The 14,901-nt window shown below is 54.7% G+C and overlaps 1 long non-coding RNA gene across 4 annotated transcripts; it reads right to left on the reverse strand.

Annotated features, from left to right (window-relative positions):
• Positions 1-747: 747 nt before the first annotated feature.
• LOC136323215 (uncharacterized) lies at positions 748-7,496 on the reverse strand. 4 transcript variants are annotated; one of them, XR_010728942.1, is made up of 4 exons: positions 4,047-7,496; positions 3,791-3,949; positions 1,810-2,738; positions 748-1,263 (listed from the first exon to the last, which is right to left on the reverse strand). It is a non-coding gene; the product is annotated as an uncharacterized lncRNA (long non-coding RNA). The 4 variants fall into 4 exon arrangements; XR_010728940.1 differs by having other exon boundaries at positions 1,884-3,949; XR_010728938.1 differs by having other exon boundaries at positions 1,810-3,949.
• Positions 7,497-14,901: the final 7,405 nt, after the last annotated feature.

Raw genomic sequence — 14,901 nt, forward strand, 5'->3', positions numbered from 1 at the left:
CCGTCCCACCCTAAAGGGGGACTGAGCAGTGGATAAGCACGGAGAACAGCAGGCGCAGGCGCACCGGAGCAGGGCTGCCGGCCCTTTGTCTTCCACCCTGGGCCTAGCGTCCCAGGACTCCGGGTGAATTGCGTAAAACACCATCCCTTCGGGGTATCTCATGTCAAAAATTTGGAATTGGCCCCAGCAGCCTGTTTTCTTCATAGTTGTCAGTGTGAGTGAAGTGTCTGCTAATTCAGAGCCGTGACCTGGGGGGCGAGGGATGCACTGAAGACAGGTGCACTGTGCCACCTGCATTTGTTAGTCAGGGCTGTCCAAAGGACTAGGAACACGCGACATGTTCAGAGAAAGACTTGTTTTGAAGAATTTGTCCGTGTGACCACGGGGAAAGGCGAATCTGCCGTCTGCAGGGCTGGCCAGCAGGTTGGAGATTCCAGCCAGAGCGGATGCTGCCATCATGAGTTCAAAGACAAGCTGGAGGCAGAATCCTTCCTCTTCCAATGACCTCAATTTTTTTCCTTTTAAATCTTCCACTGATTGGGTGAGGCCCGCCCACATCATGGAGGGCAACCTGCTTCACTTGGAATCTAATATTAATCACATCTCAGAATACCTTTACAGTGTCTAAACACGGGATTGGCCAAACAGTTGGGGCCCAAACATGGCTCAGCAGACACACAGAATTAGCCACCAGGGCATCTGAAAAGCGGTTGTGGTCTGTGACATCACAGGCCCTCCCAGGCTGAGGTGGATGTCAGGGGGGAGGGGAGACTGGTCCCATTTAACATCTCCCAGAGTCAGCCTCCCCTCCCCACTGCAGTGCAAGGTCATTTCTGCCGTGACACACTGACATTTGAAGAGGTCACCGATTCCATTTTTAACTGACTGGCCCTACATCACGCAGCCCTAGCTGGGCTGGCAGCCTCCCGGGCTCTGCAGCACGCAGGGTGGGGGCTGCAGGAGAGCCGGCGATCCTCATCTCAAGTGTCACAGTGATTTATGGACCATATTTCTTAGGGAAAGCACAAAGATTTATTTTTAAGAAGACAGGCTGTTTATAAACACACAGCTCACAGGTGCAGCTGCGTTGGTGGGCAAGCCCCCAGGGGCCATGCCTCCCGCCAGGAAGAGGGACACCAGGGCGCTGGAGAACGTGGCGTCTTCTGCCCACCGGTGGGCACGTGGAATGATGGCTCCTTTTCTTTAACTCCCCAGTGGAGCTTGGGTTACACCCGCTTGCTGTATCTGACACCACCTGCCTAGCTGAAAAGTGAAGAGATGAAAAGAGCGGGTTTTGTTTTTGTTTTTAACTAGAGAGATATAAAAATTATAAATTTGTTCATATACAATACTCTAGTTTAACTATATGTACATATCTATACAGAAGCAATTATTGGCATACAAAAAAAAAACAAAAAACCTGAAGGTCTACAATCCGTCTGGAGAACAGTAAGGCAGTTCTCCTGGTCATTGACAGCTGGTCTGGAAACACTGCACTCGAAGTCAGGACTCAGGAGGTGTTGCAGGAGGGTGGGGGTGATGATGTGCAGGAGGAGACAAATGCACCCAAATCCAAGGCCCCGTCACATCCTCATAAAGCCCTCCCCCAGCTCTCCACAGTCCAGATCAAACCAGTGTGACCACCCAGCCACCACAAGCACAAGTGCTCATAGAGGTGAGAGAGCGGGCAGAGGAGCAGGACTCGGCAAGGACAGGACAGAAGAGAGCTGCACAGACTGTCGAAACCGGGACTGCCTGTGCAGAGGGGAGGAGGATGGAACCGAGGATGCACAGGAGGACCAGACTCACCCACTGCAGCTAGACAGGTTTCAGGGAAAAAAGTGAGACGTAACTTCCACCAATGACAAATAAAACCAACACACTCTGGATTTATCCGCAGAGAGTTTGGGTCCTCAAATCATCACAGCATCTGCACAGGAAGATGGACTCATCCAGGGATGTCAGGCCTCCTGCCCGTCAGGTTCTGGGAAGCCGTTCCCTCAGCCCCATGCCCCTGCTGCCTCTGTGGTCAGCGTGAAGTACACGCCATCTACTGCCTGCAAAGACACAAGCTTCCCGTTCCCCCCAAACCCACCCCCAGCCAAGCCAGTGGGCATTCAGTGACCTCCCGGACTTCCAGGAGGGGCAGGAGGGGCAGGAGAGGTGACGCCGTGGGGTGTGCAGCCTCTGCCCCTCCAGCTCCAGAATCCCTCCCTCCTCCTCTGCACCCACACAACCAGCTGAGAACCTGCTCTGCTCCCACCAGAGGCTTTGCGTTCTCCCATTCTCCTCCTGCTGCAGGCTTGTCTAGACCTTTCTTCTGAGCAAGACCAGCATCACCCTACCTCACCCCACTGACAAGAATTAAGGAGCCAAGCAGAAAGTGTCTCTACCTCATTTCACTGGGCCCCAGCAAATCCAGGTGCTAACACGTTAGAGGGCTTGTTCCCTTGTCTGTCTCTCTCCCTGTGGTCGGTGGGCTCTTGGGGCCAGGGCTGTGCCGTGGTCACTGCCCAGTCCTCAGGACGACATATCCCGAGATGGGGTGGTTCCAGGTGGATGGGTGCAGGAGGTGGGAAGTTACGCCCACCAGCAGGGTTTTGCACAGAAGACTCCATCCTGGATGGTGCAGACGCTGCGTCTTCTATTCCCTGCGCTACCTGCCGGGCTTACCTGCTGCCCCAGAGCTGCACCTGAACTCCCCGATGCCATAAGGCTCCATCAGCGGTAGATAATATCTATGCAAAGTAGTTGCTTTTAACGTCTTGTATGCACCGATCATATTAAAAACAATCTTTTGGAAATGACCCAGACAAGATGCATGCCTACCTATAACTTTTACAGCTTCCCCTTTTCCCCTAAGTGAAACACGTTAGACCCTAGTCCTCAAGACAACATAGCCTTTGAAGGTGTTGGAGCCAGGTCTGCCCCCAAACATGGTGGGGCGCTGCAGCGAACAGAACTGAGCCCCCACTTTCCTGCTGAAGGGATGGAGGCTCTCTCTGACCGTGTTGACAGCGGATCACAAATGGGCACAGAGGGGCAGCTACACAGACAAGGATCACCTGACAGCTCAACTAGAGCAAAGCCCCCTGTTAGGGGCAGAGGCCCAGCTGGGCTCGCACAAAAGATGCCATGGAGACAGGGTCATTCACATAGGCCCACAGGTCAGGGGAGGGGATGCACACGTGCAGGTCCAGCCCAGCGGGGTGGGTGAAGCCATCTGCCTGGGGTCCTGGGACACCGCTGTGAGGTCAGCAGGCGGATATGCGCCCTCCCCTCAGTCCTGGCTTGTGTCCGTTAGGACTGGGCTTGGACACACTTGGGAAAGAAGGTGGCCTGGACTTCATGGTGAACCCATGCTGGAGCTGCCCCTGACCGTCTGGCACACCCATCCTGGCTATGTACGAAGGCCCACCCCGCAGCAGTCCTTCCAATGTAGGGTGGGGGTGTGGGGTCTCCCCGAGGTTTGACACATGAGCATGCATACACATACATGTGCCTGGGCCCTTCACACGCACACATATGGCACCTACAAGCAAGCCTGCGCTGGTGAAAACACCACACAACACACTTGACAGTGCATGGCTGCCCAGGCTCACTCACTCACACACACATGTGCTCACTCTTACACTCACACACACACACACATACCAGCTCACTCACATGCTTGCACACTCATATACACCCATGCTCACACAGTCCCACATGTACACAGGCTTGCTCACATACACTCACGCACAGGCTTGCCCACACCAGCTGCACTCCCCACACGGGCAGATAGACACACCTGTCTTTAAGAGTGTGTCGATCAGAAGGTGCCATCAGGGATCGACCTGACTTTCCGCAATCACACTGTTCAGAGAACATGTCATTAGAGTCGACTTGTCAGGACCATCTCGGTTTCATAGGAATGACAAGCACCATCTTCCTCACGCCCTAGGTATGTCTGACAGAAAGAATGATAGTCCCACCGCCCTCGACCCCCAAGCCCACAGAACACCAGCGCCCCCACCACCCCCCTGCCCCCTGCACGGGAGCCTCACCTCTCTGATTTACGGGTCACACGTCCTGGCACCGCACTAGCTGGAACTGGGAAATGCGGTGACTCACCACATTGGCAGCTCACCCATGTGTACTTTCCCGCACACCCGTGCCCTCCCTGCTATGATAGTGAGCTGTGTAACCAGCGCACTTGGCCCAGCATCCAGTGCACAGTCCACACTGACCTCTCAGACCAGAAGGGAGTCTGGCCACATTCCTGCAGCATGGAAAACGCTGCAGCAGAAAAGGAACTTTGAGGCCGGCCCGCCCCACGTTTGAAGCAATGTTCCCTGAACCACGCTCAGCCCTGGGTCCATTACATTTGCCAGCAGGTACTCCTGGAGGACACTCAGGGGGAGGCAGCACCCCCCCCCAGCCCGCAAGTCCATGGTTCAGGCAGTGCACACTAATGCCAGTCATGCAGGTATGACGAAAGTCCAGCTAAGGACTCACAAAGGCAGAGTAGGCTTCAGGTCCAGCTTGATAGGGGAGCTCTCAGCGTGGGGACCCTGGGGGGACTCCGCCTTTTACTGACAAGATGGCAGCCAGCACCCCCTTGGCAGTCACCTCCTATTGTTGGTTCTCACGTTGGCCCTCATGAGGCTGTAGACTGAAGGGGTAATTATCACCTGCCCAGTCACCCTCCACCCTGTACCCATGCCCCCAGCCAGCTGGAGTGGGTACCTGAGCATGGCTGGTGGGAGGAATGGGGGCATTGAGGACCAGTGAAGAAGGCCGAGACCCGTGGCCTCAGGGAGCTCCCCACTTCACACCGGGAAACAGAACAAATGCTGGCGGGGGGCACTCCCCTGAAGGCTATGGAAAGGGCTCCAAGGTGTCATGGACTAAAATTTAGTCACTAAATGTTTGTGTTCCCTTTAAATTCATATGCCGAAGCCCTAACCCCTGGTGTGATGGTGTTGGCAGGTGATGAGGTTGTGATGGGGCCCCCGTGATGGGGTTTGTGTCCTTGTAAGAAAGAGAACGAAACTGGGGCTCTCCACCACGTCCTCACGTGGTGGAGACACAGCCAGATGGTAGTGGCCGCCAGCAAGAGGGCAGCCCCCTTCAGGCACAAGTCGGCAGCTCCTGCCTGTGGGACGAAGTGCCCGTCAGGCCACCTGGACTGTGGTGTTCTGTGATGGTGGCCCCGGGCAGACTAACACAGGCTGGCCACAGGGAGCAGCAGGACATGACTCCTGGGAGGGGCACTGTTGGCGGGCAGCATGGACCACAGGGGCGTCGTCGGGTTTGTCCCTGGTCACTGAGGGTCCCTACCGGGAAGACAGAACAGAAGGTGAGCCAGCGAGCTTGTCCAAGTGGCTGTTGGAGGGGAACGAGGGCATAGGTGGCCAGCTCACCCCCAGGAGAGGCTGGAGGAAGAACAGAAGCCGGTGACACAGGAACAGCCAGAGAGGTGGCCAGAGAGCTGCAGCATGGGAGGACACGGTGCTGCTGCAATGTCGTGGCTGGTCAGTGGCCAGTCTGTGATTGGTCAGTGTCTGGTCAGTGGCTAGTCAGCAGCTACAGAATATTCTTCCCTTCTTCAATGTCTTCAGGGCTCAGCCCAGTCCTGCTTGGCCTATTTTTATTTCCTGCCCAGAGCAGGCACGGCATCGGGTGAGGCCATCAGCGGTGAGAAATCACTGAGCCTGCGAAGCCTGTTTTTCACTGTAACAAGTCCCCGCCGCTGGGCCGAGAGCCATTTCCCAGGGTCTAAATGCATTCGTTTATCCATCAATATTTAATTGACATCGATAAAGCTCATTGGAATCAGAGGGGAGAGAGGCCTTGGGAGTGCCCGCCAGCCCCGCGGAAGAACGGCCTGCCATGCAGGGGGCTGGGCCCACATCCTCAGCCTCACAGCCCTGCCCCAGGCAGGGGAAGATCAGGCCCTGGGGGCAGTGGCTGTCCTGGCGGTAGCAGGACTAGTGGAAACCCACGGATTGTTCTGTTTCCAAGTCAGGTTGCCAGCCCCGACCAGACCTGCCCACGATGGCCCTTGGCAGGCAAGCTTGCCCACCACTCAGAGCCTGGGTTTTCTGAACTATAGAAGGAATTCGGCAAGTGCTCTGTGGACAGGCAGAGGGCCGGGAGACCCCACTTACAGTGTGGCCACTTCCTCTCTCCCTCCACCTAGGCATCCGGCTGCATGGCTGCATCCTGGGGTGTGGCTTAGCACAGGCCAGCCAATGACCATGTGCTTTGAAGATCAAGAAGGAAGCCTGGGCCAGGACCCCACAGTTGCCACTTCATACCCATGTGGTTTGGGGCAGGCAGCTGAAGTCCTTGGAGGTGGACGGCAAGGTGGAGATTCAGATTTGCGTGTAATTCAAGCCCCAGTGGAGATACAGGGTGTTCCACAGGGTATCTAGTGCCCTCTTAGCTGCTGCCCTCCCACCCGTCCCTGTGTCCCCTCACGGCCGCAAGTGGATAATGGCCCAGGTGGGTATAGCCGTCTCCTCTCAGACTGCAGGTGTGTCCAGGCCACCTGGACTGAGGCCAGCCACACCTCCCTCCAGGAGATCCCCCAGGACTGCTGGGCAGCGCGGCCAAGGACACGAGAGTGATGGCCTCCGGCAGGCAGGCCCACCGGTGTGATTGCCAGCTTCCTGGGTGTCATTTGTCTCCCTGACTTGCCGTTCTGAGCTGGCTTCCCAGGCGCGAGGAGCAGGAGCAGGCCCAGGCTCTGCGGAAAGCCGCATCCGAGGCTGTGCAGTGACTGATTAGGGATGAGGCTGCTGTCCCCACCGTCCTGGGAGCCAGAATGTTGATTGAATGGCCATCTCGCTCTCTCCAACAAGCAAGTAACAGTGTAAACCGAGGTCTAATTTATCAAAAATGGGCTCTTGTATTCTACACAGGCCGTGCTCCCTGCTGAAATATGGCCGCTGCCCGGCTCCCGGCCACGTGTGTGCGGCTTCATGATATTTCAGTTTTATGGAGGACATCTCGCTGATGGATGTCTCTAAGTGAACAATCATTCTGGAATCTATTTTGCCTTCAAAGAGGCTTTAGCTAGGATGGAGGGCGGGGCGAGCCCCTTGTTGTATATGAAGCCACTGCCAGCAGCTCCGAGCCAGAGAGGGCAGGAGGCCAGTGGGAGACAAGAACGAAGGAAGCGTGCGTGGGTGGCGGCAGCCAAACCCGGCCTCTCCATCACTGTCCCAAGGCTGCCGGCACCAGCGGAAGGTGGGCCTTGGGGTCCAGCAGCCCAGAATGAGGCGGCCAGCTCTACCACCTGACACGGAGCAGCCCTGCACAGCTCACACCCTTATGGGGCTTTGGTATTTACAGACAGCTGTTCCCCTTCCTGTGCTCGACCTTCATCACACCCATGCATGTTGGGGATGCAAGTTTACACTCTGCCCACGTTACAGCTGGGGATCCCAGGACGATGAAAGCTTCCCTGTGCTTACGGCATGCTGTGGCCCAGACCCCCCCATTTCCTCTCCTGACATACCTGCAGCTTCATCCTCCTCTGCTGTGACCCCAACACAGTCTCTGGTTTCCAAGAACTCGGGTCCTAGCCCTGCACCAACAGTGACTGTCCTCAGGGCTGGTCAAGGTGCTCTTACTGTCCTTAGTCAGTTTCCATGTATGTCACTGAGGTCAGTGGAAGTCCCTGGTGCCATAGCTGTGGCCAGGGCCCTCAGCAGCTGCTGGTCCTAATTGTATGTGGTGTGGTCCCTGACATGTCTTTTTTGCTGTAGGCCAAAGAAACGTCTCCAGTCCCTCTCCTGCCCTGCTAGCAGGCGCCTGGCTCCTTTTCTAGCTTCCTCTCCTGCAGGACAGTGGTCATCACCTCAAGACCTCAGGCCATCAGCAGCAGTCACCGTGGCTTGTTAGACATGCAGAGTCTCAGGTCCCTCTGCTGGCCACGGTCTCTGAAGCCTTGTGGCAGGCCCGGCAACCCGTCCTCTAACAAGCTGCGCTCGTTCTCTGTCCCTGTGGGGACAAGTTACAACATACTTAGTGACATCACACAATGCATACTACTACATTACAGTTTTGTGGGCCAGAGGTCAGAGCTGGGCAGCCCCAGCTTCAATCAGGGTCCGCGAGGGGCCGCCTCCCTCCCTGAGGTTCTGGGGGAGACTGCTCGGGCACGGGCCAGCTTCCGGAGGCACCTGCATCCCTTGGCTCCCAGCTTCCAGGCCAGGGACACGTAAGGGCCTGCGGGACGAGCAAGCCACCTGGGTCATCTCCGATCTCAAGACCCTTCACTTAATCATACCTGTGACGTCTCCTTTGCCACAGCAGGTCACAGTCTCAGTGGTGACTTCCTTCCCCCTCCTGGCCTCCATTAATCTGTGTTCTCTTCTCCTCTAGAACTTGGGAGAGGCCTTCCTGAAGACAACAAGCCTGAGGTGACCCAGGAAGAGTCCGGAGACGAGCTTCTGCCCAAAGCACACGCGCCGTGCCAGCCCAGAGCACCAGCCTCGCCCACGGCTGCTACACCTCCTCCCTCAGCAGTGAGGAGGACTTGGGCGTGCTTGTCCCCAGATCCAGCGTCAAGGCTTTGGGCTGGAGTGGCACAGCTCATGGGGGTGGGCCTGCCGTGTCCTCCACATTCTGGAATCCTCGGGGTCACCGCTACGATGGTGGGGCTGCTCCTAACAGCTGGGACCGGCTGTGCCCATCCCCCACCCTCAGCAGGAAGACCACACAATGTCTGCGAGCAAAACCAAGCAATCTGCTGCTATTACGGGTTCTAGGAACATGTGCCAACAACAACAACAAAAAGAAAAGCTAATGACAACTCTCAACCTCATCTTTAGAGACATAAATGGAGGTGAAGCTACATAAGAGAGAATCCACTCAAACACGTGACCCACTTATGGAAGAAAAACACGCATGCGCGCCAGCCCACAGAGTTCGGGTGCCCCCCCCCAGCTTCATTATCCTTTGATCTCCTGAACAGTGTGTTCCTTTCCCAGTAATAGTGTTTCATCATCCTCGTAGCCTATTGATTAGGTCTCTTTTTCAGGGTTTGGAGATGCTGGCTCCAATAAGGGACAACATAATTCAGCGTTGGGAGGACACTTCAAAGGACACGTGCTTGGCTGTCCCCTCTCGCGCTACACGAGGCCTGGCTCGGAGATGGGGGGGGGGCGGAAAGAGGAGCGGCCTGCCCTGGCCTCGGGGCTCCCTCTTCTGTCCTTGCTCCTTGTGTTTCTGGTATGGTGAGTGGTGGGACCACACGACCAGAGCCGGGAACAAGCTGAAGAGAACCAGTGATTCACTGCTGGAACCCTAAATCCAGGGACTTATGCACAGAACCTCTACATTGAAGGGGAAAGGAATGACCCATCACATGCCAATGCAGTGACAGTGATGAGTTCTCGGAGAGCCCCGAGGAATGGTCTGGAAGGTTCTGGGAGGGAAGATAGGTTCCATGGAGTGCAGGGTACGTGATGGAAACTGCAGTGGGATGCGTGGGCTGATGTGACATCAGCTCAGGAAGGCCCAACTTGACATCAAGGACTTCTGACAGGGGACTGGATGGTCAGTGAGCTAGGAGAGTGTTGGAGACAGTCTTACTCCGGGGACTCCCCCCAGGTGGGCGCACGGGTGTGTCAGGTCAGATCTGCAGCTCTGACAAGCCGAGAGTTGGGGACAGGATGAGCAGTGAGCCTGCATGCAGTGTGAGTCTGGGCTTCACTCATCACAGCTGAGGTCTCTGTCGCACGTCCTCAGCCCCAGGACAGAGACAACCACACCGCGCTTCCTCTCAACACGCCAGCAAGTGGTTTTGTAGCTAACAACTAAGTGGAAAAAAAGGTCAAGTAAAGCTCCCTCCATGGGAGCCACCGAAGCCCAGCCCCCAATTCTGGGATCCAAGGTTCAGAACCAACACATCAAGGTAAACACACACACATAGGCATGTTTCTTGTAGCCCTGGCCAGGTAGCTCAGTTGGTTGGAGCATCATCCTTGATATGACAAGGATGTGGGCTCCATCTCTGGTCAGGACACAAACAGAAATCAATGAATGCATAAATAAGTAGAACAACAAATCAATGTTTCTCTCTATCCCTCCTTTCCCTCACCTCCCAGTCCAAAAAAAAAAAAGAAAGAAAGAAAATGACTGTCTCCAAATATTTGGTGAGACAGAGAGGAAACCAACCCCTTGCAGGCTAGTGCAAGGACGTGATTTTTCTGGAGCCTTCCGTGCTACAGGGCCCCATCCATCACCCTCCGGAGCTCGATGAAACCGTTGCAAACACGATCAATCATCTTTTTATTGAATTAAGACAAATGGCGGTTATTAATAGGCTAAGGCTTAATGAGGAAAATGAATAGTGCAGCTCACGGACGCGGAAGGGGACCTTGCACACGGGTTCTTGCTCTCCCCGGAAAGATCTGGAAGTGTCCTCGGGAAGGAGAGCAGGTGGCGGGAAGACCCCTTTGACTTGGGCTGAGAAACACCAGGCATGAGCACAGGAGTCAGGAACTCCTGGTCTGGCCCCCTCTCCTCCGTCTTCTAGCTGTGTGACCTGCAGGCAGGGACTTGAGCTCTCTGAGCTACATCTCCTTTGTGCCGAGGTCCTATGGAAGCTGCTTAGCTGGGAGGATGTAAGGCTCAGTGCCATGGGGACACAGGCTGAAGGAAGCACACCCTTGGCCTCTGGCATCTGGGTTCTGCAGGGAGACAGAGGTGGATGGGCACCGCCTACCCTTCTGAGGGACAGAGACAGCTGTGGGGACAGTGGGAGAAGGAGGCATGGGACCCTCAGGCCTCCCGGAGCTGGGTCTCCAGGAGTCCTGAGAGACGAGCGAGGACCGTGTGGCGTTCCAAGCGTTTGCCTGGCGTCTGCTGCTGGCAGGGCTTCTGGGGAGGCAGATTGTGTTTATGTCAGAGAGAGGAGACCGTGTTTCAGGGCAATCACTGCAGCTTGTCAGGTCAAATCACACACACCCCCAGCCCCATCTGCCCAGGCAAGGTGTCGTGGCCTCCAAAGCTGCCAGCAGCCAGAAGCCCACCAGGGGCGGCTGAACCCCAGGAAGAAGTCCTGCCAGAGTCCACGATGGTCAAGTGGCGTTTTTCTAAGAGTGGGAGTCAGACTGCTCCGCATGCTGTCCCTCTTCCTCCAGGCAGTCTCCCCAGGACACCTGCTCTGCAGCCCCTCCCCAGGTGGTCAGGATGCAAAACACTCAGAGTGGGCTGGTGGGCAGAGTGCAGAGCAGTCAGGGACATGGCCAGGGAGACTTGCAGCTCAAGGGCCCGGTCCAGCCCCCGCTTGCCTTCAGGAAGAGTTTAGAGGGGACCACAGAAAAGAAGTGACGAGACATGAGAACGACTGTAAGAAGGACCGTTGGTGCCAAAACGTGTCAATCATCACATTCAGGGTGCGGCGAGAAACGGCGGCCAGGAACCAAAGGCCTGGTCTTCTGCCCAAGAGGCCATGGGCTTCCCAGGTGACCTACCCAGGGAGCCGCATTGACCCACGTGGCTGTGGGCCACCCCCTCCATGGTGAAAACATGTTCTCCCTCTTGTGCTCCCTCTCGTTTCTATGGTTATTCCCCTCGGCACCCTGTTGGTACCTCCTCTTCCCCCGCCAAGCCCATCAGCAGTGGGCAGGGTCCTGTGGGGTGGCGTAAGGAAGAGCGCATCTGGTCTCTGTTCCCGGGGCCTGGCGCAGAGCTCCTAAATCACTGAGAACTTCCTGAGTGATGGAGGCATCTCGGGTGACTCATAAAAAGCTTCTTTGGATGACACCTGTGTTTATGCTAATGAGGTGACTGACCCTGGGTGGTCCATTAAAGCCTCAGGGTGGGACTGGTCTCCAGAAACATCCAATGCACAAGTAGACAGTGGGAACTCCGGCCCCACCCACAGCTCCCTGGGAGGAGGTTGCTGGAGAGTCAGCTCTATAAAAACTCTCAGAGTCCTCAAGCTTCCTCCCAGGTTGGTGGATACACAGGGGTGCTGGGGGGGGGGAGGGCATGGAAGCTCTGCCCCCTGCTCCATCCCATATATTTTCCTATTTGTCTCCTCCACTTGGCTGTTCCTGACTTATATCCTTTATAATAAAGCACTGAACTGAAGTAAGGTGTTTTCTTAGCACTATGTGTCATTCTAGCAAATTACCAAACATACAAATGGGTCGTGGAAACCACCAAATTTAGAGCTGCTCGGTCAAAAGTACAAATGGTCCCTGAGACTCGCCTCTGCATCTGAAGTGGGGGTGGTCTTGTGGGACTGAGCCCTTCACCTGTGGGATCTGTGATGACTCCAGGAACTAGAGTCAGAATTGAATGGTGGGACCCCCAGCTGGTGTCAGAGTAGGATAGGTGGTTGTTGGGAGAAAATGCACACACCTGGGTCCTGATGCTTAGCTCTCCACTTGTTCAACCTGGACATGTTCATCCAGCCACCTGTTTCCTCCACAAGTTATTTACTTAACTCCTTTTGTTGCCCGCCCCCCATGCCCAGGACACAAATGGAAAGTGGTCCCCACTCTCCGGGAGGGTACACCCCTGTGGATAAAAACTCAGCCACAGTCCCGCGGGTATGAGTTCCCTGACCTCATGTGGTTGATCCCAGACCGAGGTCTCAAGGTTAGTTCTCACAACTGCTGGTGGAGCCTCCCCCCTCCAGAAGCCCCTAATCCAAGGCATCTTGCAGCCTTGAGCCTCACCTCAGCAGAGAACCCCTCCTCATCTGAAAAGAATCAGCAAAGCTCGATTTGTGTGCCCCCCTCTGTGATCATTAAGACTGCCTCTGGCGGCTGCATTATGTTAGGCTGGACACGCCTTTAGCCAAGGACTTCATTCAGCCCTGAGTGCACAGTTCCTGAACCAACCGGGAAACAGCACTCTGAGGCCCAGAGGTTGTGTAGGAGCAGCAATGCACACCCACAGCTCCCTCTCTCTATCACAAGTAATGAATTATCCTAAGAGACGAGAGAGCCCTCCTGGTCAAAAATAAATACATAAATAAATAACCGGCTTTGCTTTAAAAATAAAATTGACATTGAGTTTTGCATTAGTGTCTTGTTACAACTTACCAGAACCCAGATTTTCTGAGGCCAAGTTGTAAAGGCCACCTCTCTGGGTGACAGGGTCTCAACTGTCTGGTCAAGGTCAAGTAGGATCCACCGTCTGTGCACATCTCTGGCAGAGAAGAGGGCAGCAGGGGTGAGGCACTGAGTCACTCCATGATCTAGCGTCAGACCTGTGGCTCCAAACAACTGAACAGCCTCAAGGGCAGGCGGAGTGGGGGGAGCAGGTGCTTGCAGGAACCTCCAAGGGGGGACACTCCTTAACCAAGTGGCAGAGACACAAAGATCTCCATGATAAAGATGACCTCCAACAACCCTGGAGTTAACGCCATATTTAATAGTGAGGAACTTGAACCTTTCTCACTAAAGTTACTATGAGGCAAAGATGCCCCCTGGCAGGACAGGGTGGTGTTGTTGGAAAGAAGAGACAAATAGATCGATGGGCCAGAACTAAGAGCCCAGAAATAAATCCATACAAATAGAGCCAACCGATCTTTGACAAAAGAGAAAAGGAAGCACAATGTAGCAAAGACAGTCCCTTTGACAAATGGTACAAAAAAAAATTTCTATGTGCAAAAAAAAAAAGAATCTAGACACAGATTTTACACCCTTTACAAAAATTACCTCAAAAGGAATCACGGCTCTGAATGTAAATTGCAGAGCTATGAAATGCACTGAAGGTAACAGAGGGGGCAACCTAGATGACCTTGAGTACTATCATGTCTTTGCTCCTACAATGCTGAAGAGGTGACCCATGAAGGAAATCACCCACGAGCAGAGACTTCATTGAAATTTAAATGTTCTGCTCCTTGAAAGATGGAGCACCATCAAGATCACTAGAAGATAAAGCCACAGGCTAAAAGAAAATATTTGCAAAAGCCATGTCAGATAGAGGACTGGTGTCCAAAGTATAGAAGAAATACTTAGAAAAACGATGAGAAAACAAACATCCCGATTCAAAAACAGGACCACGAGCCTTGACAGATACCTCGCCACAGAAACCTCTACCCAGACGGTAAGTGGTCACATGAGAAGATTTCCCATTATCACATCCGCAGGAAGATGCAAATTGGAACAACCGTGGGACACCCCTGCACACCTAACACCTAGGAGAGTGGTGAGAACCCAGAACACAGACGGCACCGGGTGCCGGTGAGCGTGTACAGCCACAGGGACGCTCACTCTCGGCTGAGGGGAAGGCAACGCGGTGCAGACACTCTGGGAAAACAGTTTGGTGGCTTCTTACAACATTAAACCATATGGTCCAGCAATCACGTCCCTTGGTGTTTACCTAAAGGAGCTGGAAACATGTCCACACAAGACACGCACACGGATGTCTATAGCAGCTTTACTCATAATCATCAACACATGGCAGCTGCCAAGATGTCCCTCAGTGGCGAACACTGTGGTCCATCCAGACCATGGAATAATATGCAGAGCTCCCAAAAAGAAATGAGCTACGAAGCCATGAGAAGCCACGGAAGAACCGTAAATGCATGTTACTAAGTGAAGGAAGCCAGTCTGAAAAGGCGACAGCCTGTGTGCCCCCAACTCTGTGAGGGTCTGGGAAAGGCAGAACCATGGGGACAGTGAAAAGCCCAGGGGTCGCCAGGGAGCGGGGGAGGGCGGGACAAGCAGGCAGAGTACAGAGGGCTCTAGGGACAGTCATAGGATATACGACACAGAGGGACCCTCGTGTGAATGGGGGGCTTTGGGTGCTGATGACGTGTCAGTGTGGGCTCATGGATTGTAATGTACGTACTATTCTTGTGGGGACGCAGGTGGTGGAGCAGGCTGTGGAGGTTGGAGGAAGGAGAGTAGATGGGAAATCTGTCTTTTCCCCTCCACT

This window comes from Saccopteryx bilineata, chromosome 1 (assembly GCF_036850765.1).
Source record: "Saccopteryx bilineata isolate mSacBil1 chromosome 1, mSacBil1_pri_phased_curated, whole genome shotgun sequence".
Classification (NCBI taxonomy): Eukaryota; Metazoa; Chordata; class Mammalia; order Chiroptera; family Emballonuridae; genus Saccopteryx; species Saccopteryx bilineata.